The sequence below is a fragment of the Cajanus cajan genome, chromosome 1, assembly GCF_000230855.2.
Source record: "Cajanus cajan strain Asha chromosome 1, NIPB_CcT2T_4, whole genome shotgun sequence".
NCBI lineage: Eukaryota > Viridiplantae > Streptophyta > Magnoliopsida > Fabales > Fabaceae > Cajanus > Cajanus cajan.
The window spans coordinates 33156152-33162229 of NC_138517.1; the positions used below are offsets into that span (position 1 = coordinate 33156152).

Here is a 6078-nt window from a genome sequence, read left to right on the forward strand (position 1 = left end):
ATTTCTACACTTAATATATCATTACTAGCAACAAAAAGTAAACACATCTATTTAAGGTTAACACATATAGTTTTTGGATATAAAACGATATATATAAATACATGTGTAATAGTTTTCTTTCATAATTGAAATACTGTAACAGTATATATATATATATATATATTATAATCCAAAAACTTGAAATTTATGAACTTAAGTTGCCAATTAAGCAACATTACAATGTCTATGCAAAAGTAGCATAAAGTTACATCACCATCCAACATTGTTTTCACTCTTCAAACACCTTCAGCCTAACTATGCTTTGCTCCTATATATAAACATGATTATCGTAGTCCAATTACTAAGAAATATGTAAGGGTAAGCTAGTGAACAAAGAAAATAATCATATATCAAATATAAAAGTAAAACAACTATACTACCAATAATATCATGTAAACCACATACATCTACTCATGCCTTACAACATGTCAACACCACAACAAATGTTCAACATGACATTTAACAACCTTAAAAGGTATAAACAATCTCATCATACAACAACAACAATGTCAATCAACAACTAAACCAAGCAGCATATGAACAACACCAAAATCAACACATCACATGCACAACACCTCAACTACATGTGTTGTTACATATTCACCTACGAAGACCTCCTAAAAAATCGAGAAATTCAACATGCAACCATTAAATAACTCACATTCTCCAAATCTTCGTCAAGGCACCAAACCCTCATGAACTAAAAATCCAAACCTCAAATCAACATGTATCCATCAAGAATATAATTCAAGCAACAATTCAAATACGATTCAACATGGACAACACAAAATCAACAAAGATCAAGTCCTAATTTTCTTTATCTCAGATTCGAAGAGAACGAGAAAAAAGAAAGGAAAAGAAACAATTTTGAGCTTTGAGCTAAAATATTGGGAAGGCTAGAAAAGAAGGAAGGAAGAGTTAGAGTCTCATAGTTTCTTACTAGTTTATCTCTCTAAGAATCTTGAAAATGAACTTATGAAACACAATTTTCAAAAAAAAATCTTATATACCTTCCTCTTATGGTTAAATTGAACATTTATCTAGAAAAATCCTATAAACACCTAAAAGCTTGTCAACAATTCCTTAGTCCTTAAATTCTCCCCACAATAAATTCCAAAATCCCATAATACATAATTATTGAAAAAACAACAATAAGAAGAAAAAAAAACGTATAATATTACAATAGTACTAGTATATAAGATTTTATATATATAATCCTTTCATACTCTAATTTTAATTTCAACCTTGGAAGTTAGAACAATGTTCATCCGCCTTTCCTATTGAGGGTAAAAAATTCACCAGTCAATTCACCTGTATTGTATATTCTACGATCCATAAGGTATATAATAAGGCTATAATGCAAATTAAATCTTAATGTTTAAGAATTTAAATAATGCATCTGATCCGGGTTAGATTTACGTACAGCTGTGTCTTAACTTTAATACGCCAAGAGCATATGACGAGAACCCAATTTTAATACGGCAAGGACATATGATGAGAAACAATGAACACCATACTAAGAAAAAGTAGTAGTTATTATGAGGACAAAGAGAGACAAGAACGTGAAAAGCAACAGTAAGTTGACTTGAAGTTAAGGGAAAAAGGAAGGATAACGTGGTTGATTGAAGCAAAGACAGCGAGGCAAAGGCAAAATGGCATGAGACCAAAGAAAAGGAGACTATGGAGGATGTTGCGGATGGATGCCACCACATGAATAGCAGCTAAGCTATCATGTGACTCTGTGTCAGATCAAGGTTGTGCTCCATCTGCATGCCCTTTTAACTTTTCATATAATAATACTTATATAATTCCATCTTATATAAAGCATAACATTGTAACATTTTATTTACTTATTACATTAAAATGATAAAAGAAACATTTAACCACTAAATATATAGTCAATTAATATTGATTGGTATAAGTGATAAAGAATTTCTATTTTTTAATTAAATTATTTAAATTTGAATTTCAACTATAGAAATTGAATAAATCATGTTGAGTGAAAGTATTTATCTTATATATGTTCTTATAATTAGAAAAATTAATGTAAAGTTGTTTTAGTTTGGTTAGAAGGTTTGATAAATTAAATCTATATATACAAAATTACATTAAATACTCAAGAAAATATTGTTTATAATTTTATTCAACTCAAATAAAATTGTGTAAATAATACATGTTTATTACTACAAAAAAAAATATCAAACAATAAAACATATCTTATAGTAATATAATACTTGTTATTAAAAATTATTTTTATCTATACTAAAAATATAATAAATTAATATTCATATATTGTTAGAAAATGTAAACATAAATTATAGTAATACATAATATATGTCTAAATTTTATTCAAAATTAATACTAAAATTATTTATAATGATATCAAATAAAGTTATATTTATTTATTTTATATCTATGACAATTTTTTTTAATACAATGTAATATTATTGCATGGATATAATTAGGTGACACTTACACACATACAAAGTTACAAGCTCAACATGCCTTGTTGTGTTGTTACTTGTATACTTTTCCCCCTTTTTTCCTTTTTTCCTTTCTGAGTTTTGTCGCTTTTGTTCCCTTTCCCAATTTTCACTTCTTAGTTTTGGTCTTTATCATTGCATGTGTACCCCACACTCCACCCTTTCTCTCTCATATATCTGTCTCTCTTTCAGCACCTCATCATCATCATCATCACCTTCTCAATTAATTCCCTCTGCACGCCTTCTCTCTCTCTCTCTCCCTCCAAAAAACTGGCCTTTTAATTTGCTTCTTTCTGCCCAAAGTGAATTGAGTTGCCAAAGTTTGCAAAATGGGTCTCGAAATCTTGGAAGAATTTCGTCCAATCACGCCCGTACGAACCCTTGTTCCAAATGCCAGGACCCTCAAACACGACCTAGGAACAACAAAGGAGGTGCTAAACGAGGATGTTGAAAATGAAAATGAAGAGTGCCACACACCCACATCACCCTCTCAGACGTTGAGAACCCCATTGGTTTGTCCTCCACCTCCAAAGAAACCGCGAGTGACCAGAAAAAGAAACAAATTTCAACCACCATCTCAAGGGTTCCTCCATGTGCCCCACGATCTGGCTTCTGTCTTCCTTCTACGCACACCCAACAACCTCTTTGCTAACTGCTAGCCACCTTCCAATATTATCAATTCTATGGTATATATATATATATATATATGAATTTTATATGAGCTAATTCATATCATATTTAAACTATTTCAATTATCATTGTTAGCTGTATATTGCTTTAACTTATTTTTCTTTTCTAGTTTGTTTGTAGAATACCCCATTTGTTGTCATGTTATTCTGAATATGAATTTCAACTGTAGGATATTAATTGAGTACGTAATTGTAAACGGTGCGTGGTAATGATCCCTCTCATTTCTGCATCTAACTGTATTTAGTGGTAATGAAGCACATTATTAATTTGTCTGTGATAGATCTCTATTAACTTGTTTGGATTTAATACCGAAAATAAAGAGTTATTTTTGATAAATTAAAAAAAAAACTCTTGAAAACACTTTTAGATTTATATTTAAACAATTTTTGGTTTCTTCACGATGGATCTGAACTCTGGAGTTATAATATTAGTCATGAAACAAGTTTGCTATTTTGGAATATGGTACATGATCCTGGGTTTGCAATGGTTGATTTGTTTAATTTAGTGCGTTTAAGAAACTCTTTCACGGTGCCTTTAAAGGTCACAACATTAACTCCAAAAGGCTGTGTTTTGTCTGAATGCTATTTATATATATCCTTTACAGCTCCTAAGGAGTTTTTTTTTTTCTTCTTTAATTTTTTACTTTCTGGTCTTTTGATATTTAAGGATCGTTCATTTTGGTTCTTTGTTTTATGAAAATTCTCACTTATTTTTACCTATTGATCACAGTTTCAGAAATTGAGTGGAAATTTATTAGTTTTTCGATCTGACTTTTCTCTTCGCGCGTTCCTTGGAAGAGAGGAAAATGGCATAAGCACAAAAGGAATATTCTGTTTTTATTGTTTGACTTGTTCGGAACCAATCATAAGATGTGTTAAGACAACCAAAAAAATGTTGCATAAATTTTTTTTTTTTTTCCGTCATATTATTTAGTAGTGCAAAATTATATTCACTAGTTATTCTGATAAATATCACCAAAAAAAAAAATATATCTGACAATTGATTGTCTCACCAGTTGACCGTTTTTTATTTTATATTTTATTTGATTTACATTATTGAAATCCCAAATTTTCCTTAATAAGTTAATTAGTTTACTTGAATCAATATCTTGGTAGTAATTAAAAAATTTATTTTCAGACGCTTGTGGTTTTCTTCTTCTGTTTAAATATGTCACTTTATCAATTCTTCCTCCTTTAAAGCTTTTAAAAGGAAGTATTTAAAATTAGGCTATTAAAAAAGTCACCAACGTTTTCTAACTTTTTAGTTTAAATATGTTTTTAATTATTGTTTGAGTCTTGATTTTGGTCCTTGTAATTTTGTTTTGTTTTTTATTTTATAATTCAGGACTATTATTTTTAGTCTCTATTATTTTAAATGTTTATTTATTTATTAAAAGATTAAGTGATATATCTTATTTATAATTATTAGTGATAGTATTATTGTGTGACACTTCTAAAATCTTTTATAGGCCCTTCAAAATATTGTTAGGAACCAAAAATAATTATTCTAGATTTTAGATGATGAAAATTAAAGAAAAATATTTTACAAAACAAAAACTAAAATTTATTTGCTTTACAGAAACAAAAAATAATGTTGAAAAATTTTAGAAAGGTGAAAAATAAATACAAATTTATACTAAAATTAAAATTAAAATATGCTCAGTTTACAGAAATTAAAAATGCATTTAAATCCAATATATATATATATATATATATATATATATATATATATATATATTATTTGAGTAAAAGGCAGTGAGTTGAAATTATAGTAACAGATTTACAATGTTAAAAAGAATCGGGTTTATGTTATATTATTTAAAAAAATGTTTTGGTACAAAATAAATTTAAAGAAAAAACTTATTAAAAAAAGTTTATGTGATAATTACTTCCCTACGCATTTACTTTCCAATTATAGAGAATTTCCGCACCGGCTCGGTTGCCGGAATATGTAGGCTTTGCTTTACAATTTTATCCAATTAATCTGGTACATTATTTAAATTTATTAATATTTTGAATCATAATTTTTATTTAAATAAAACACTGTTTGGTACATTAAAAGAGCCGATAAAGGAATTGAAAAGAAAAAGAAAATGATATAGATTTGTTTAAAACACTGTTTGCCACAACTTTTACTCCTTGTACATAAATAGTTTATATATATTTGTTTAAATCTTGTAGTTTAATTATGTTTAAATGTTATTTGTAGCTTTGTTATGTGACTTGTTATATGTTTGAACTTACAAGTTAGCTTGGAACTTATGTGTGTTTTTTACTTGTTTGAAACTCATATTTAGAACTTGTTTTATTTGCTTAAAACTCATGAATGACATTATAAAATTATGTTAAAATGTGTTTGTAATTTTTGTGGAGTTTATTTTAAGGTATGATGTGATTTTTTTTTTTTTTGAAATTTATAGATATGAAATATGTATAACAAATATTTTTTTAATTTTTTTTAATAGAAACCGGGTCATGCGGTTTAATAGGTGACCCACCGGTCTAACCAGTGATCCATTGACCCAGTACTCTCACCGGTTTTTAAAACACTGATTTTAACCTATATAATTTTGTAATAAAATAAAACACAATTAAAACTGGTTAATTTTTAAATCAAATTATATTTGATTCCTCCTCCTATGATCCAATGTTCTCAGTTCTGTGTCAGTTTGTACTTTTGCAGTATAAATGTACAACATTCCTTCGTATTCGCAGACTCACAAACGCTGGAAGCTTCCTACATTGGGATTCTCAAGTATTGGATATCTCATGGAGCTACATTATCAAAATTTAGGTGTCAACAAATCTTAATTCCTAAATGGTCTATATTAAAATATTATAAATAAAATTATTATATATTATTATAA

The 6078-nt window shown here is 27.9% G+C and overlaps 1 long non-coding RNA gene across 1 annotated transcript; it reads left to right on the forward strand.

The window, feature by feature from the left end:
• The first annotated feature begins 710 nt into the window (after window positions 1-710).
• LOC145949450 (uncharacterized) lies at window positions 711-6078 on the forward strand. Its single transcript, XR_014427657.1, has 2 exons — window positions 711-3208; window positions 5880-6078. It is a non-coding gene; the product is annotated as an uncharacterized LOC145949450 (long non-coding RNA).